At 41.7% G+C, this 20,961-nt stretch overlaps 1 long non-coding RNA gene across 1 annotated transcript; it reads right to left on the bottom strand.

The window, feature by feature from the left end:
• Positions 1-14,311: 14,311 nt before the first annotated feature.
• On the bottom strand, positions 14,312-20,283 carry LOC142501906 (uncharacterized). Its single transcript, XR_012803600.1, has 2 exons — positions 20,121-20,283; positions 14,312-14,518 (listed from the first exon to the last, which is right to left on the bottom strand). It is a non-coding gene; the product is annotated as an uncharacterized LOC142501906 (long non-coding RNA).
• Positions 20,284-20,961: the final 678 nt, after the last annotated feature.

Below are 20,961 nucleotides of genomic sequence, written 5' to 3'. Positions count from 1 at the left end.
AGAGTCTGCTTGTTTGAAACCCTATATTTTTAAAAGTAGGACTGAAAGCACCTTTCTAGATCAACTAGACAACATTGTCTTGCATTTTCTTGTATCATGTATTATATAAAGAGAAATGTTTACGTGTATATTTAAAGGATTTTTATTTTTATGACCTTGGTGATATTTGTTCAAGAATGTAACTTTTATCAGAGAAACAGGCGTTTAGGGTATTTTATTGAAAACCTATTGCTATGAGCTTCCTTGCTCCTCAGGTTTAAAAGTTAATGTTCACTGAAATACCCTACATTTACCTTTGTTTGTTTTAGTGTATCTATCCTGCTTTATGTTTCCAGCTAATAATCAGAACCCAAACTCAGACTGTGCTCCATTGACCTCTGTCTTTCCGAATGGGACCTGGTTTCTCTGAAAATCTAGCTTTTCTGTCCCCTTCTAACCACGGGCTAAGGGAAGAGCAATCCAAAAAACACACTACATATTCAACCAGCCCATGGTACTATCTCAAGTATAATACAGGCAGACCTCGGTTATTCAACAGAATCCGTTCTGGAAGTACCGTTGGATAGTGAAACCGTGGTAAAGTGAGTCCCATGTTAATCAGTGGCGGTGAGTTTTGGATAACGCATTCAGGCGTCGGATAACGCATTCCGGCGTCGAAAAACAGCCCATAGGGTTGCACTGTAAAGCGTTGGATATGCCATTCATTGTAAAGTGTAACGTTGGATAACGAGGACTACCTGTAGACATGTGTGTTTGTAATATTGTATGGCATTGACCTAGGAGATTTTAAATGGAAAACTACAAAAACAAAAAAAAGGGATGTATTGTCCAATTACTTTATGACAATATTCAGAACATGCGTACACAGAGACAATTTCAGTAAAAGAAAGCTGTACTTTATGTAAAATATAACAAATCACAAAACTTGAAAATATGAAATTAAACACTTCATTAATTGTGTAACCAGTTTTGTGGTCTACAGTATTCTCTGCCCATGCAATCTGTCTTATATTGGCAAACCGATCCGTCCCCTTCTAATAAGGATTGGGGGACACATTATTGGGATCAGGAATGCCAAACAATTAGTTGAAAGTGGTAAGAAAATACACAATTTAGCCCAACACTTTCTAGATTGCCATGATGGCCAGCCTGGTAACCTCAATTCGGGGTAGAGGTGATCCCAAAAGATCCAAGGAGAGTTGATAGGGAGCCATTTTTACGCTCCAAACTAAATCCCCGGGAGGCTTAAGCAAACGAACTTATTGAGCCAACACCATTCTTGAAATAAATGGGGTCACCTTATACTAATATATAGGGACTGCTATGACACTGTCCCACTGTGTAATTATTGATCTTTTTTATGTTCTAAATATTTTGTGATATATCTCAATGTTATTACCCCTCCCTTCTTCCCCCCTTCATATAGTTCTCCTCTAGTTCTTATCCCTTCTTCCTTCTTTTCCTCCGCCCCCCCACTTCTTTCCCTCCCAACCCCCCTCCCATTTCCCCCCCCCCCCCAACCATTTCCCCCCCCCCGGCCATTTCCCTTCCCCCCCCCGCCATTCCCCCCCCCCCCCACCTTTTTTTCCCCCTTGCCCCCTTCCCTTTAGGGGTATGTTGTAATTTTTGATGCACCAGGTGTATATATGATTATCTGTCTGGGATTTTTGTATCTATATACTGTATATGAATGTCGGATTAAGATGATATTTAACATATTATCTCTATAACTATAATTGTTCCTATTGAAAAGAGTGGTTAACGTATGGTATTTAAATACTGTTTGTTGGATATGGTTATTATGTATCCCTCATTCCTTTGAGGTTTATAATTGTTTGATAACACATTCATAAGAGGAACTATATCCTGTGTTTTATATACTGCCAATGTCCTATTATGATAGCTATGAGAATAAAATATCTCTTAAATATTCAACATTGATTAATATTAAAAATATTGAGTATAATCTATGATGGTCTATAAATTTGTAACACTATCCTGGGAACTATGCAGAACTTGAATACATTGCATATACAGTATGGTCTGTGATGTTTGACAACATTGGTTGTGAGATATAGGGTTTTGAACACACCTTATAGAGGGTAATTAATGTCCTGTCAACACTGGTTGTTTCGATGTAAATTTTTCTTGGTTGAATCGTTTGGAAATCTGTTTAAAATCATGGTCTGTGTAGCATATACTATGAGCACCTATATCTAAATGCATTGGGGATATTGGAACCTTCTCGATAGATTAAATACTGCACTGATTTATATGTAGGAATTCATATGTCTGAATACAATGCAGATAATGGTTACTTCACTTGAACATAAGTTATGAGGTATTGGTTCATATCATACACTCTATTTGTGTTATTAACTTGTGTTATAATGCCAATTTAACATTGCATTTGGATTTAGTTTTTATTTTTGATGTCTGTATTACCATTACTTACCTGATATAGAACAGGGTAGTGGATAATTACTGGAAGAATGCCCACCTGGTTTTAATTACTGGAGTGGTATAAATACAACCCCTCAAGGACTACACACTCACCCCCTGATGAATTGTTAAATCAACACGAAACGCGTAGAGGTAGAGTTTGCATTCAGTGACGCCTGAGACCGTGACGATGGACACCGGCATCCTGCACTCCCCCACGAGGACACCGTGATAAGCTGCCTGTGATTGCAGTTGTGGCTGCTCCGACTATTCACCAGGACTTTGTCTCCTTTTGAGGTTACTACTTCTCCCCCATTGTGTGTGGGACTATCCACTTACTGAAGTTTACATCTGTGACCTAACTGGGAGATCTGAACGTTTTTATTGTACGTTTTGTTATTTGTTGTTTTTTACATAAAGTACTGCTTTCTTTTATTGAAATGGTCTCTCTGTGCACTTATTCTTTTAATTTTAGTGTTTTACCTTTGACCCCGTTGATCACGGGAGGAGCATTAAGCTGCAGGAGAGATAAGGAACCGTAAAGAGGACAAACAGTTACTTACTATCTACAGCAATATTCAGAACATGCAGAATAAAGTGCGAGGGCACAAAAACTCCCACTGTCATCAATAGGAGTTTCCGTGGGAAAGTAGAGTGATTGGTACTTCCAGCGCTTAATAACACCTTGTAAATTACAATGTATCTGAACCCGAGTCCAAGTCTGCATGATACAAAGGAGAAACCAGCTACAGTGTGTATTGTTCTGAAGATGTGTGTGGTGGAGATTCTCAGATGACAGCACAAGGTCAGAGAGCAATGACAAACTGTAAAACCCTTGTTGAATATGCCATAAAAACTACTTCCAAAGCCCGTTTTCCATCCTAGATTTTACGGCTATTGGGAAAACTGCAGCAGGATGAGAACCTGAAGTATAGCAGAGTGACAAGGAATATATGTTCACTATACAGATGTAAAACAGGGACAATGATAGGTGATCCAACTGCCAGTCTCGACAGATAAAATATTTGGATGCACAGTAATTCTTGAGGTCTCTGTATCCCTTTACTTATTTTATGAGCTACAACAAATATTTTGCTGACACCCCTATAATCACACCAGAGAAGGAATCGTTGAATTGTAGTATTTTCCCATTAAATTATAGTAGCAGGGAGGTGGGGATTACATATATGTGCATCTGTGACAGCTATTATATAATAATGTGATTTAATAGTGTAACCCCCTGGTCTGCCCAGTAATAAGAGAACACTGCCCCTAGAAGGCACATCTCCATGGACATATCACTGAGCTATGCCAGTAAAAAGGCTGGTGAAAGAGGAGGGACTATAAGGGGGAGTGAGCCTGGAGTGCTGGGGGAAGCCATCACAGTTTAGATCTACAGTTAGCTGATACAGTGAGGCTGTGTGCAGAGATTCCTGCACAGAGGGACCTGCATGAGCCTCACAAGGTGAGATGAGAAAGGATAAACAGAGCCCAGCAGCCCAGACTGAGAAAGCAAGCAGACAGGAGCTAGGGAGAGACTCTGCAGAGGATAGCCTCAGTCAGAGATAGCAGCAGCAGTCTGACAAGGCCACAGACAGACTCCCTGAGTGGAGTACTAACGGATCATAAGCCCACCACACTAAGGGAGCTGTGAGTAGAAGTAGAGGGGATCCTCACTACAGAAAAGGGAACTGAAGTCTTTGTGAAGACAGGCCTGCAATTGTACCACAGTGAATATAAGAGCTCCAACGTTCATGCTAGCACTCACGACTGTGCAGCCCCCTATCAAAAGTGTAATTGTATGTATATGACCCTCACACTGATGTTTTATATTGTTGGGGTTAAAGGAGTTGGATATATAAATGTAAGGCTGATGTGGAGGATGTGAGAAGACACCTCCAGGAACTAATGGGAGCTGGCATAATATCTGAATCCAGAAGCCCGTATGCATCACCCTTAATGGTGGCCCAGAAAAAGAGTGGAGCAGTGAGAATGTGCATTGACTACCACCCACTGAATATAAGGACCATACCAGACCAGTACACGGTGTCATGTATAGACGATGCATTGGATTGCCTCACTGGGAGCAAATAGTTTTCAGTCTTGGATCTTTGTAGTGGGTATTACCAGATCTCAAGGAGCAAGCATGATAAAGAAAAGACTGTGCTTATATGCCTGTTGTGGTTTTACCAATTTGAGCACATGCCCCAAGGAGAGTCAGGGGCCCAGCTACGTTCAAAAGGCGAATGGAACGTGTAGTGTGAGATATGAATCTACTCTAAGTATTGGTATATCTGGATGATATAATAGTATTCGGAAAACCTTGGAGAAACATGAGGTTACGTGAAAGTGGGCTAAAATGGTCAGTCGGCAAATGTCAGTTCTGCCGGACATCTGTCACGTATGTAGGACACATCGTATCAGAAAGAGGAGAGGCTACCAATCCCTCTAAATTAGAGGCCATTGCATCTTGGCCAAAGCCTACCCAGCTGACAGACTTGCAGTTCTTCCTGGGGTTCTGCAGATATTATAGACTGTCACGTACGGCACACCTGTGAGCATGTGACCTGCATACAAGACAAGGATTAATACACATCTCGCAAGCTGTCCCACTTTTCACCTTCGCAAAGGTCCCTCAAATTAATAGTATCTCTCCTAAATCCGTCCCCATATACCATCTATCACACAAGTTAGCACATCACTTAGATATGCAACCAGAGTTAATACACACGGCTACTCTAGCCATCTGTCTACTCCCACTACACAAGAGATGTGCAAAAATATGTAATTAATATATCTGCCAGGGTCTCAGGTCCCTGTTTGTTATAGAAAAAACTAAGCACTTAACACACAAAACTCTGTTGCAGCAAAATGTGTCCAAAAATGTAAATACTCCAGAGCGTGCAACAGTTCATTCAGAGCGCCAAAGCATCACTTATTAAATGTTTTAAAATATATATAAATACAGAACTTAGATTACAGAAAAAGGATTACAAGAACATACAATTACAGTAAATGCAGTACAGTTACTTAAAATAACAGGATAAAACATAAAACAAAAATCCCTACACTTGTTACCATATGTCAGGATTTTCTCCCAGAGAGATAACTGGCGCAGAAATAAGACCACGTATTTGGTCCAAAACACACCTCTGTTGAAATCTGATTTTCATAATACCTTGCTAAGTCTTATGTACTATTTTTTCCCCATTGAAACAAGGATAAGCCCACTCCTGTCATAAATCAGCTACAAAATTTACGGTTTTATGACAGAGTAAAAAAAAAAAAACGTCTACCAAACAACGTTTAAGTTTTGCCTCAGTATATAAACGCACTCATAACTTCCCTTCTCTAATACCTAGATATGTGAATCAGATCAATAGATTCAGGTGGTCATGACGGACACAACGAGACTAAGTATAACCGTCTTGCCCCTCTATTTGAGTGACAAATGGATATCTGTCCCTTATCTGCTAGACCTCACATATCTGGCCTCATTGCATGTGACTCCATGCCACGATTACACACATGTAACTTAGTATGCAATGTAGATGACATCACGTGATATTATCTTATTTAATAAAGTCCTCCAACGAAGGCATACCCTGTGTGTCACCTCTCTCTGGAATGCACCAGTAATTATTCACAAACCTTTAGTTTTCTTTGAGGCGGACAGAATAGTCTCCGCTTATCGCTTATGACCTTCTAAACAACACATGTCACTTTTAGTGGGCCATGCATGATAGCTCCCCCCTCCCCCCATTCAGTCCTCTTTGAAGACCAGCACAGACCAAGGAAGAGTCTTGACCTGTCATAAACCAAATATATTGTATTTTTAAACCCAAACTGCTGCCATATTAACCCCTGAAGCACCAGATTGATTAAAATACATAATATCTCATGATATTATCATAACAGACAGTTCCTGAACAACTTTTCGCCATAGTACAGCCTTTGACACAGTTGACAAAAGGTTATCCACCACCAAAAGGATGCAGCATGACCATGGGGCCACCAGTCAAGACTATTTTAAAATGAATGAGCCGTTTGCGCATAGATGGACTCAGAAGTGCAAAGAGGCTTTTCAAGCCATAAAGGCCCACATTTGCAGATCCACAAAAGCCCTACCTACTGCATGTAGATGCCAGTCTCGATGGGATGGGAGCAGTGCTATACCAAGAGCACCCCGAGGGACTAAGAGCAGTTGCATTTATGAGCCGGGGGTTGGTGCCATCAGAAAGAAATTTCCTAGTGCACAAACTGGAGTTTTTGGCATTAAAATGGGCGGTAATGGACAAACTACATGATTACCTATATGGAACCACTTTTGTAGAACACACAGACAACAATCTCATTACTTATATTCTAACATCAGCGAAGCTGGATGCCATGTTGCACAGGTGGTTAGCAGCATTGGCTACTTACAACTTCAGCCTAAAGTACAGGTCCGCGAAACAAAATATTGATGCGGATGCATTGTCGCGAATTCACTGTGACCCTCAAATCAAGGATGGACATTGAAGAGACATTGCTGCAGCTGGAGTGCACGCATTGTGCCATCAAGTAGAAGTACCGAGACAGGTCACGACTTCAAATCCGAATAGAGTGGCTGACATTCTGGGGATCTCTCCTGCCGGAGTTCCCTTAGCGCACTCTCACCCTGCAGAGTTGACCATGGAAGGATAACCCCGACTAAACTGACAGGGTCTACCCTGATCTCAACAATCAGACTCAGGCTTGAGAGAAGTGCTCAACCCTGAGGGACCAGATGTTGCCCCAGGCAGTCATCAGAAAGTACCCAGAAAGTCAACTCCTTGTGAAGCAATTGGATAACCTGTTGCTTAAGAGTGGGGTAATGTTCAGAGTTGCTAAGAAAAGGCAGCGCCTGGTAACTAAGCAACTGGTACTTCCATACCAGTATAGACAAGTGGTCCTACGTTCCCTACACGACAATCATGGCCATTTGGGCACAGACAAAACAATGGGATTCGTAAAAGATAGATTGTATTGGCCCTGGATGGCGCGGGATATTGAGGAATATTGTAAGAACTGCGGAAGGTGTGTGCCCAGAAAGACTTTGCCTAACTGGGCTGCACCATTGACCAATATCATCAACCACTGGACTTTGTCTGCATGGACTTCTTGTCCTTAGAGCCAGATAGCAGGAACACCAGTAATATTTTAGTGGTCACACATCACTTCACCCAGTTTGTGCAAGCATTCTCAACAAAGGACCAATTAGCCACTAGATGCCAAAGTGTTATGGGACACGTATTTAGTCCATTTTGGACTGCCAAGGACGCGACTTCGAAAGCCGGCTCATTAAATAATTACTGCGCATCAGTGGGATAAAGAAGTCCAGGACCATGTCTCACCACCCACAAGGTGATGTGCAACCCAGGGAGATTCAATAGGACCCTATTAAATATGATCGGTACCCTAAATAACCAAGGAAAGAAATGATGGACTCAACATGTGCACCACCTAGTTCATGGGTATAACTACACCAAGAATGACTCCACCAGGTATTCGTCCTATTGTCTAATATTTGGATGGGAAGCCTGATTACCCATTGACCTGTGTTTGTGGCGGCAGATGTCACATCCCCAACCACGTATTTGCATTATATACAGAAACTCAGGGACTAGTTACAAGAAGCATACAGGTTGGCTACTAGTGCAACTGATGTAAATAATCATGGAAACAAAAGCCATTATGACAAGAGAGTGCACGGTCAAGAGCTACAAATACAGGACCGAGTCCTTATCCAGAATCTGGGCATACCAGGAAAACACAAAGTAGCAAAGCGCTGGAAACTACAGCCTTATGTGGTAGTAGAGAAACAACAAGAACTTCTAATATATCGAGTAAGACCCAAAAAGGGAAGTGGGCCCACAAAGAACCTACATAGGAACCACCTTCTACCAATAGGTCAGTTAGTACCCTGCCCTTAGAGAGAAATATTCCAGGAGAACCAAATCAACCAAGGAGAAGTGAACGACTGAACAGAGGCCAGGGTTCTGGTACTAATCCATTAAGCCGCTGTAGGCGGGACAGTGATGAGGGTTATCCATGAGAAAGAATGTTAGGACATCTATCCAATATTCTGGAAAGGAAAGAACTATCTCCCCCTCAACAGGGTCCCCCAATGCAGCCAGTAGGGCCCCAGGACAGAGAAACAGATGTTATCCTCGGGTTGGATCCTGAGGCAGAGGAATTCACCCCCATGGGTCCCGTTGAGCAAGACAGTGAATCTGAAGGAGAATCAGTGATAGTTGCGAGCTCTCCATACATGAGTCACCAGTACCACTTGGGTTCCTTGAAGGGTCAAGGGAAACAGAAGTCGTACCCCCAGTAATAGCATCACATCCCAAGAGGGAAACTAGGCAACCCATGAGATTGACCTATGCTTCTCCAGGAGTTTCGACAGAGATCCCCACGGTTAGTATGGCTAGATGGGTGGTACCCTTAACCTGGAAATAGGAGGCCTTGGGGATGGTAGAACTCTGTGGTGTAACAAGGATGCAATATGTAGGAACTGCTGGAGTATTAGTTCTACTGTTCCCTTGATGCTATGTGCATAGGCAGGAGTTATTTATTAGTTTAGACTGTTGGGAAAAAAGTTCCTGGCCTATTTGATCAACTTTTTTTTTTAGCAGGGGGAGGATCCAACCCCCTGGTCTCCCGAGTAACAAGAGAATACTACCCCTAGCAAGTACATCCCCATGGACATATGACTATGTTAAGCCAGTAAGAAGGCTGGTGAAATAGGAGGGACTATGAGGAGTGAGCCTGAAGTGCTGGGGGCAGCCATGACAGTTCAGATCTGCATTAAGTTGATGTAGTCAGGCTGTGTGCACAGCCTCCTGTACAGAGGGACCTGCATGAGCCTCACAATGTGAGGGGAGAGGGGATAAGCAGAGCCCAGCAGGCCAGACAGACAGGAAGCAGACAGGAGCTAGGGAGAGACTCTGCAGAGGATAGCCTCAGTCTGAGATGGCAGCAGCAGGCTGACAAGGCCACAGATAGGCTCCCTGAGTGGAGTTACAGCGGATCATCAGCCCATCAGACTAAGGGAGATGAGTAGAAATAAAAGGGTTCTTCGCTACAGAAAAGGGAACTGACGTCTTTGTGAAGACAGGTCTGCTACGGTACCATAGTGAATATAAGTGCTCCAACGTTCCCGCTAGTACTTACCCGCGGAATCGTGGGGACTCTGGGTCATACACACACACGACTGCTCAACACCCTGTCAAAAGTGTAATTGTATGTATATGACCCTCACCCACAGGATCACACTGATGTTTTATATTATTGGGGTTAAAGGAGTTGGATATATAAATGCTTCTTTGGTTATTCAGCATGCGGTGTCATGTCCTCTATTCAGACTTGTGGTCGCGTGAGTTTTGCATATCTTTATTCTTCAGAGCTACACAGGTTAAAATGAGGTTGCCTTTTCATGAAGTTACATAGTTAATGATGGACGCATGTCTTTTTTTTCAACCTCAAGTTCGACCTCTGCTAAATTTAGACATACTTTATCCTATATCTGTACTTACAGTATATTGATCCAAAGGAAAGCAAACAAAAAACCCCAGTGAAATATCAGCCAATGATATCTCATAAGGGGGAAAATAAATTCCTTCCTGACTCCAAGAATTGGCACTCAGATTACTCCCTGAATCAACATCCTTCCCATGTATACTTATTTGGTATATCCCTGTATACCTTCCCTTTGTAAAAAGATGTCCAACCTTTTTTTTAAACAAATCTATTGTATCTGCCATCACAGTCTCCATGGGTAATGAATTCCACATTTTAACTGCCCTTACCGTAAAGAACCCTTTCCTTTGTTGCTGGTGAAACCTCTTTTCCTCCAACCTTAAGGGGTGACCCAGAGTCCTTTGTACTGCCCTTGAGATGAATAGTTATTTTGAAAGCTCCTTGTACTGTCCCCGGATATATTTGTATATAGTTATCATATCCCCTCTTAGACGCCTCTTTTCTAATGTTAATAAATCTAATTTATCTAGCCTCTCCTCATAAGTTGTCCAACCCCTGTATTAATTTGGTGGCTCTTCTCTGCACTCTCTCTAGTTCCATGTCTTTTCTAAGGAGCAAGATAAGATCTGGTTTGCCTTTGCAGCTACTGCATGACTTTGGGCACTATTGCTAAGCCTGCTTTCTACAAACACTCCTAAATCCTTCTCCATCAAGGATTCCCCTGATATATCCCCATTTAACTTGTAAGTCACCTGTTTATTCTTGCTTCCCAAATGCATAACCTTACATTTATCTGCCATTTACCTGCCCAAGTTTCTAGTCTCTCCAAGTCCTTCTGGAGAGAAATTACATCCTGCTCTGATTCTAGTTGGCAAAGACATCTTGGGGTTGTCAAAGTTAGACGAAAAAAAGCTGATAAAGGAATAGTATTTTAGAGAAGCTTTCAGTTAGCAGTATGCTGAATTACCCACTTTATAAAAAAAAAAAAAAAAAGGATCAGTGGCATCTCCATATTCAACACAACATATGCAACAAGGTAATAAAAATGAATCAAGCAATTTAGTTAAATATTGCCTAACGCGGTATATATTTGCCATGATCCTACTTGTTTACATATGTAAAAGTACAGAAGGGTAATCAATTTTTTCATACGCATCTTGACCATTACTTAAAAAAAACTATTAAATCACCTTTATGCATATGTCATGTTCCGAAGACTATACAATATATGGAAACTATGAACTGGCGACTCCAAACGTGGGCACCGTCTGGCATTGCTTCAGATTGTGCCTTTTTGAACCAATGTTAACATTTCAGTCTATGGAAAACAAAAATACAATTCCAATGCTCCTCCCAAATTGGCTTGCAATTTACTCCACATACATACACATTTCTCTTATTCCTGTCAGCCAGACACTCACCACCTCTTGTGTCAGTCTAAATTTCACGCTCTACGGAAGAGGTGGCGTGTGTCTGTGGCTGACAGTAATGAGAGAAATGTGTATGTATTGTTATTTTTCACTAGGGAATTTGGTCACCTCCAGTTTTCCTTCACAATAAGGGAACTGTGTTACTGGATTATGCATGGTTTTAATTGCACTGTGTTAATGTAAATTTGAGCATCCATTTTGTGTTGCTATAATTTCTAATTTCAACCTAGCCTTTTTAGAAGACTGAACTTTGAACCTGTTTTGTACTCAGCAAGAAACCTTATCTTTTCTTGCAAGATGTTTGTTAAGTAAATGTCCTGGAACCAGATTCCATATTTCTCTGTCTCCCTTTGCAGTTCATGGGATTCATTTCTCCCTAGTTCAGCTGCCTGTTATTTCCCGTCCCAGCAGCTTGCATGTGAAAAGGCAACATTTTGATACACATGTTGTTTACTCAGACATAGTCAGTGAGTTGCTATAGCAACCTCAGCCTCTCTCTCAGAATGGGCTAGTCTGCTCTCCCCCTCTGCCTTGCTCACAGATGGTCTGTCCCCAGGCTATCCTGCTACCAAGAATTCCCTCACTTCCTTTTACTTCCAACACTGGCTGAGTGAGTACCTTCTGTTAACTCTCTACTGGCAAGGCCTTATCCTTTTCACCTGCCCTTACTACAAAGCACCCACAGAGATACACCTTTCCAGCACAAACATCTCATCCACAAGTCCCTTGAACAAATCAAATTGCGGGAATCCCGCGATGCAGCCAACTGGAGAAAGATAACTTTTGCCGGCGACGGGTGACGTCACCCATCGTATCGCCGTCGCCATCGGCAGCACTATAAGCGCAGCCTTATTCAAACTGCTTGACTCCAGGCCTGCTTGTTCTCTATCCACACATTGAATGAGACACCTCGAGAGAGAGCTTTCGGAACTGTGGAGAGGAAACGCTTGCTGCGGGGCAGACAGGCATAAAAGCATTATAAATTTACACAAATTGCATTATGCATCATTAATGTAACCCTTTCAGGGCACTCACATATTTTACCAAGCTTAGGCCATAGAACAGTAAGAAATTGTATTGAGTGTAGGTGCTGACTATATTTGGAGTTTACCTTGACTTGGGTTAGCAGGCTTGAATCATGTTTTGATCAAAAGATGGAACTAAATTACTCCTTGTTTATTAGACTTCGGCTCTAAATGTAGAAATGTCGCTAGTAAATTGCAAGCCAATTTGGAAGGAGTGCAGGAATTATATTTTTGTTTTCCATAAATGTAAGGACAATCTTTTTACCAGCTGCATACTTCATAAAAGGGAGGAGCACACAAGTATTGTGTATTTGCATTTAAAAATCTATGCAACAAGTAAAGCAAAGCATGGTTAAAGGTACATTTTATTTACATTGCATACACATTAAGCTTGTGTTAAGTAAAAGTGTAATAGACTTTAGCTCCATAGCAAACATATGTATGTAAAATACACATCAAGGTTCCACATTTATTATGTTAGTCTTGTCAGTCGCCACCCTTCATAAAGTAAACAAACAGCAGTACTCAGGATCAAATAATCTCTGAGACGATACAAAGGTCGCCCACCTGTACTAACTTACCACCTCTCTAGGTTAAGAGGCAATGGGAAACACAGCACAGAAGAACTCACAATAAGACAACACTTCTCCCATAAATAAGTCCCATTGTTTAGCTTTATAATGACGTAGACTGTAATGATAGTTAGATATCATATCTTTACCATGACTTACTGATCAGCACTTGACATTGGCAGAACTTAGTGGGCGGTACAATTTATTAAAAAAAAAAAAAAAGCCATACAATGTCAAATTGTCTTTACAGTGACCTGTCTACATCCCCATTCTCTTTTTTGCCGATAGCAACTCAAGGTCATGGAGATATCAACAAGGAAAATGAGAGACTGATGTAAAAGACTGTCAACAAAGAGTTGATAGTCTTTTACATCTGTGAACACCGAAACCTCCCACATTCCCATCACTCCACCAGAAAAAAAAAAAAAAAAAAAGCAGCTGGCCATTCTGCATTTTAGCAATATAGCCTATAAAAAGATGGTGAGCGGTGCGAAGGACTCCAAACTCCTACAACTCTTCCATGCTCGTTACTGTGCATCTGATGCTCTGCAAGTCAGATGAGCAAATATTAGGATCCCCAATGGCTACTAATTTAATATACTTCTACTTGCAGAAAAGCACCAAGATGTAACCAATGCAACAGATTGCAGCCATTCATTCACTTTGGTTCCAAGGTCGAACTAACCACTAAGTGAAAGGTCATGGCAAACACCAAAAACAGCCAACTTAAGGTTATGGTTTATTATTTGGGGGGGGGGGGGGAAATCAAGAAAAATGTCAGACAATGACAAAAACAAAAAAAACATTCTATAATGGTTGCCCTGGTTCTATAACTAATGTATGCACAAGTGGAAAACAGTCAATAAATGGTCACCTTCACATGTAGGCACCCACACAGGTACCTATCACCACAATGAAAGCACAGCATCTGCTTGCAATTAATATAGCACACTGACAGATAATAAATCCCTTCCTAGAACAAAATGTTGCTATTCTTATTTAGTGTAACCTGCCAACGTCTGAACAAATAAAAGAATGTCCTTTTAAAAGTATTAAATCAGATACACAATAATTTGGGCAAAGTACCGTAAAAAGAATCTGTTGAATAACAAAATATGCCAAATTAAAGCATTATCCACCAATAACTGTATGGGGGAAAAAAAAAACCATGAGATTCAGTTAGAGATTGTGCCCCAAAATATGTTGCAACATTTCCCATCTCAAAGGTTACTGCATGTAAACATCAAAAATGTAACCGCAAAGTCCTTTAGATATTTTTGTCAGCCCGAATGTGAACTGTCGTTATTGAATATAAAACATAACACTTGTGAAACTTGGATTGAATTATGCCGTGTATCCTTTATGTGGATTCAGAAGTTTCTTTGTGATATCAGCTGGTGGGTTTTAAAGATTCATAACCCTCTTTCAAAAGGTCTCGCCAAGTCTTTAGGAAGCGGGCGTTTTCTGTGCATCTGGCAGCAAGCTCTTCCACCTGGGATGATACAGCTGAGGTTATTTCCAGGAGCTTGGTCAATGAAAAGGCAGCCTGCAAAGCAACAGAAAAATAAATAGGTTTATTGTATATATGTGTGTATGTGTGTATGTGTGTATGTGTGTGTGTGTTCAAAAACAAACACCTTTTTAAATTAAGAAAAGTTAAATTATAAAATGCAACACCAACTAGTCATGAACTATGCAAGAAAATAGCAGGAAACCATCATCATAAAGAAGTGGGTTTTTTTCATCATTTTAATTATATCCATTTCATCAAATGAAAAGGATATAATTAAAATTCCCTAGATCAAAAATATGCTGCTGGCGTTTTAATGTCAATCACTAGTTTAGTTTACTTCTCACAAAAAAACAATACTGCCTAGGAAAATGTTAAATCAGGAGGGAACGTAAATGAATATCCTTAAAATGACTAGTACACCTAAGGAATATAAAGCGTGGGCACTGATAGAAGAAACGTTTTCATGTATGTCTAGTATAAAATTCATTACAACGTTAACGTGTATGAGCGGGCCCTGTGATTAGGGACACTAATAAAAGACGGTTGTACTACAAATGTTATTGGCGCCTATACAACCTCGCTACCTCATCACCCAGCTGCCTGAATCCAGCACCTGTGTCATGGTAACCCATACGGCGTAGCCATATATAACACAGATGCTGTCTCCCTAGAAGCCCGGCAGAGGGTTACATAATAAAAGGACATTCTCTCACCTTGCAATTTAGGCAGCAGGTAGAAAATTACCCATCACAGATTAGACAAAATCAAAACCTGCCACTGTTGCTTTTCTCCTCATATCTCCTATGTACTAAAAAAAAAAATCTGGTTTTGCAAACACCTCCTCCTGAACATTTGTATCAAAAGAAAGGCATTTACTACTTACTTTGAATGCAAATTGAACAATTCAGTGATAAGAAGGTCATTTCCTGTCAGTTTATATTAAGCTTTGCAGGCCCCATTGTCAGTGATGCGATTAAAATTAAGTGATTGACACATTTTAGTTATACTTATCAGAAGTATTAAAAAACGTCTGATTTCTCTTTTGCAGCAATTTTAAAGGGGCAGCCCAAACACTGTCTTTCTTTATGTGGGTTTTTAAATATGTTTGAAGTAGGGGGTCTCCAGAGCTGAACCAAATTAAATTTCAGTTCCGGGGACCCCTTGCTCCAGAGATACAGACCTCTGTGCTGTTTAAAGGTCCTGGTCACCAGGGCCAATAGGAAGCCGCACCGGGTGACGTCACAGCTTTCTATTGGCTCACAGAATGCGGGAGCTTTGCAGCGGCCATTATGAGAAACCCAGCTAGTGAGCCGGTACTGCTACCGGCACCCCCTACGGAGGTATCTCAGGAAGCAGGGGGTCCTGCTTCAATCCTATATTATTAATTTTCTTTTTAAACACGCATCGCTTGGACTGCTTCTTTAAGACAATCTGGAAGCAAAGGCCTCGTTCAGACAGAAAGCGATGCGATGTGCGCGCGCTTACGTGTGCGCACACGTTTGCCACTCCTTCGCTGTGTTCTATGGGAGTTTTCAAATTGAAAACGACGGCGAAGTACAGCGTTGACGCCGCTGCACTTGGAGACGAAAAAACGACAGGGATTAGGGAGTGATCAACTAAATCATACAAATTGTAGTATAGAAAAATAATAGCTTCCAATCGATAATTATCAATAGAAGTAGGTGCAGCTGTGAATTGAAGTGAATCAAGGAAAATAAGGGATACAAAGTGTTTGTATCCCTGGAGAAAATGCACTTATATGCACACTACTATAGTGTAAAATATAACCTTTAATACTGAATACTTAAAACATATATTACCGAAAAGAGTGATGTAATAACCATTAAAAATAGATTAAATGGTATAAACAGATGCACCGAGATAAAGCGCTCATAAATATAGATACTCCAGTCTATAATTGCTACTGGAATCCTAGAGGCTAAACAGGGTGCAACCAGCCAAGGTGAGCCTGAAAGCTCAGCACTTACAAACACTAGCACAATAAATGCGTTGCCAAAGTCAGCAGCAGGGATTGAACACTACATGCCCATGAATCCAGTTAGCAACACTGTATCAGTGAAACCATTCCCTAGCTGCTACACTGTTTTTATATATTTGGCTATGCTAGTGAACTGCTGGAAAAACACTATGTTAAAACAGCCCCATAACGGGGGCTGATGACATAATCACGCGCCCAACGCGCGTTTCCCTCCTATTACGGAGCTTCGTCAGGGACAATTTTACACATAGGGGGAAGCGGACGCTATTTAAACACTCAGGTTGTCATGGAAACAATAACAACACGCCGCTAGGGCGCATGCGCAAGAAAACGCATGCGCAACTGCCAGTGAACATCCTAAACATGTCTTTTGTTACCTTTTGTAATTAACTGTGATAATCCTTTGTACCTGGGAGCTTGTAGTCACCCTCCAAGCCGTGATAAAGGGACAACACAACGCCGAGCCGATCGTAGAACACTACTGCGCATGCGCAGGGTAATGTAATACAAATGCATCTCCCTGCCCTACGCACGCTCGTGCTCGGCTTCAGTTGTCATTGCGCATGACGCGCCTGATAGCCACTGTAGCCATCAGGAAGCCGTTAATACTGCGCATGCTTGAGGTGATAGATAAAAAAGGCTAAACCTACTGAAAACTGTGCATGTATAGGCAGATAGATTTAATCCTGCCTTACATCCTTTTCATCATACATATATATAAGGTGATGGAAATGTTCAATAGGTACCTCATCAAGGTTCCAGAGCACAAAATAAATGTTGCTGCTCAAGGCAGCAGAGGAAAGAATAAAATCAAGGATGATACATGCAGTATTGCCCCTTACTTTATAACAAAAAGCGCAACCATGTCCATAAACACAGTGAAATTAAAATAATCAATTACACTATATTTAACACACAAAAGATGACATAAGTAAATAAGTGTCACTGTAAATACAATGTGAGTGGTTATTACAACAAGCGATAAACCCATAACAAAAAGAAAGGAAATGGGTTTATAATTCAGGCAATATAGTCACTAGTTCTAAATGAAATAAACCTCAATAATGTAGTGTATATTGTATTGTATTGAATTGTATGTCTTTATTTATATAGCGCCATTAATGTACATAGCGCTTCACAGTAGTAATACATGGGGTAATCAAATAAATAACAGATAATATAAATAACAGATCATGGGAATAAGTGCTTTAGACATAGAAGTAACATTTCGGAAGAGTAGTCCCTGCCCCGAGGAGCTTACAGTCTAATTGGTACGTAGAACGTACAGAGACAGTAGGAGGGAGTTCTGGTAAGTGCGTCTGCAGGGGGCCAAGCTTTATGTATCGTGTTCAGAATATCCACAGTGCTATTCATATGCTTCTTTAAGCAAGTGTGTCTTAAGGTGGGTCTTAAAGGTGGATAGAGAGGGTGCTAGTCGGGTACTGAGGGGAAGGGCATTCCAGAGGTGTGGGGCAGAAAGTGAGAAAGGTTTAAGGCGGGAGAGGGCGTTAGATACAAAGGGGGTAGAAAGAAGACATCCTTGAGAAGAACGCAAGAGTCTGGATGGTGCATAACGAGAAATTAGGGCTGAGATGTAAGGAGGGGCAGAAGAGTGTAAAGCTTTAAAAGTGAGGAGAAGAATGGAGTGTGAGATGCGGGATTTGATCGGAAGCCAGGAGAGGGATTTCATGAGGGGAGATGCTGAGACAGATCTAGGAAAGAGTAGAGTGATTCTGGCAGCAGTATATCAATATCATGTAGGTATAACACAACCAGGTGGTAGGACTGCTCTAAAATAAAACATAAATAATATATGTAATAACCAGAGGTTCAAAAACATGTGTAAACGATGTAGGGTAGCAAAGACACCATAACCAAACAGCAAGGGATGGAAAGGGGGGGCAGAGATCAGATGAATGGAGTATAAGTGAATCCTTCATTAAAGCTCAATATCCTGCATGTGTGTTTTTTTTTTTAATAAATCAGTTCTGTAGTAAGAAAAAATACTTTTAGCATTTTCTGTTTTTAAAAAAACAACTTTGAAAGACCAATTTTCTTGTATTCTATTTTAACAGCCATTTGCTAAGGCACTGCCCCTTCATGTCCTGTCACAAGCCCTGGCACACCCCTTTGTCAGCCCTGCCCTCCCTCTAGCACATGTCAGTGCAGGAGTGCTCATGAATATTCATGAGCTTCCACTGAGGGAGTGAAGCAGAATATAAACAGATCCCTTCACTAATTATGTCACCAAATTTCGACCTATCAATACATGGAGAACGAATTGACCTGCAGCTATACAGTTCTTTAGGTAATTAGAGATTGCACACATGAAACTATTGGAGTAAAAAAATAAATAAAAATAAAAAAAATAAAAAAAGACTGAACTGCAGCTTTAAGTCCAAAGGGACTTCTGGTCTTCAATTTATAAATCCATTCAGCTTCAATTCTCAACAGCATCTGATCGACATTGCCACCTCTTGCCGGACACTTAAGATGGTAGATGCCCATAAATTTAAGGCTGTCAATATCTCCATTATGAAATTGCGTAACGTGTCTGGCACTTGGAGACAACTGAAGTTGTAATTTCAAGCAGCAGCCGCATCACGTGTACTTCAGCAGCCAATCACAAACACTTTTTTTTTTTTTTTTAAAGTCTCGCCTTCAATTGTGTCATTCTGTCTGCTGGGGATGAGCGCACATCGCCCAGCAGACATACGCGCGGACGCGCAGCAAGGTAGCTGTTTGAGCTCAGCCTAAGGCTGGAGCCATGGTGCCTTTGCCCGTGCAGAGGCAGGTCAGTGAGTGGGCGCTTACCTGGCCATGGTGGACGGGCAGTGGGGGGCATCATGGAGTTGGTTCGCCCTCATTGGCGTTCACATGACCGGCCTGTCGCGCCTAGAAATCAGTTTGAACTGATTTCTTGCGCAACGCGCGCCACATGGACGCGAACATAAGGCAGTCTGTTCTCTTAGCGCACGGTCTGCTGTACCATGGCCCCAGCCAAGGCTGCGTCCCTGCTAGCGCTGAGCGTGTGGCGCTTGACGAGGTGACTTGCATATATATATATATATACATATATATATATATATATAGATGCAAGTCCCCGCTCACGCGATGCGCGCGTATGCACACACTCACCGGTGCTCGGGTAAACAAATTTTTTAAACTTTCTAGCGCGCTCAGCTTCCCCTGCAGCGTCCCCAAATGCTAATGGCCACTAATGGGGAGCTCCTTCCCATTGCCTGTGTGACATGGCGACCGCAGGGACATCAACTATTTCCATACATCACAGTGACAGGCGGATTCTTGGCAGTATTAAATACATAATCCACTTTAAATTTATTTTTGGACCGTTTAGGCCCTTGGGGAGCTGAATGTCTGCATTATAACTTAGTATAAATTAGTACGGGATGTTAAAGCTGCAGACAAAGGGATTTCTCCCACAAGTATTTCAATTAACAGCTAAAAACTTCCAGCCCCGCCACACAGCCGCTCCCTGACGTCACACAGCCGCTCCCTGACGTCACACAGCCGCTCCCTGACGTCACACAGCCGCTCCCTGACGTCACACAGCCGATTGGCCATCACGCAGTTACAACGATGACGTAGCCACAAATAGCATTCACTTTCCCTCACATCATCGATCTGCATCTCCACCTCCTCCAGCAGCTCCTGCGGGTCACGCAGCTCCGCGCGCGCATCTCCGCCGCCGGTCTCAGCCATTCCACCAACGTCACGACTCCCAGGCTCCCGCGCAAACCGTTTTCGAAAGAGCAGAGGGAGGAACTTCATCGCAGCCAATCAGACAGCGTTCTGCTCTCTCGCGCCTGCGCAGTTACTGTCTGCAGGAAATAATGTGACGCTACACGCACGCGTGTGACGGCAACACACGACTGGCCTCTACCAAACTAGAGCTGGCAACTGCCATGTTTCTGTATGTGATGAATAACTGCCCCCTCACCCCTCAAAAAGGGGCAGTTTTACATTGCACAACATTAGACGAATAAGAGTCAAAGTGGCTTATTCATTACAGATCGGTAGCGCTGAGTCGCCGCTATCACACTCTATTGAATAAACCCTTACATCTGTTTTATGAAAAACGTTAATACACAGAATGATACCATCCCTTCTTTTCTGTAAATGTCAAGTAAAACCTCCCAGAACATCACAACACACGCTTCCCATGTGGCAGCCTTTAGATGTGTGTTAGGTATCCTCATCCGCTTTAAGAAACACTGCAGTGGACAGTAACTGCATAGTGTGAAATCCTTCAGTAGTTCACTGTTTTTAAGATTAGTCTTGTCAGATAACTTGTGTTTATTTAGCCATTCCCTGCTAAAGGGAACAGGTGCACATTGGTGTTAAATAAGTATATTCCATTAATTCCTGTAGGATACTTTTATTATTTAAGAGCGCGCCCGTCACCGACATCAAAACTTTGCATCAAATCACGTTTAATGTCATTCACAATTGTACT

Source organism: Ascaphus truei, chromosome 1 (genome assembly GCF_040206685.1).
Source record: "Ascaphus truei isolate aAscTru1 chromosome 1, aAscTru1.hap1, whole genome shotgun sequence".
Classification (NCBI taxonomy): domain Eukaryota; kingdom Metazoa; phylum Chordata; class Amphibia; order Anura; family Ascaphidae; genus Ascaphus; species Ascaphus truei.
The sequence above is the reverse complement of the archived record's forward strand: the minus strand, read 5'-3'. Positions and strand labels throughout refer to the sequence as shown.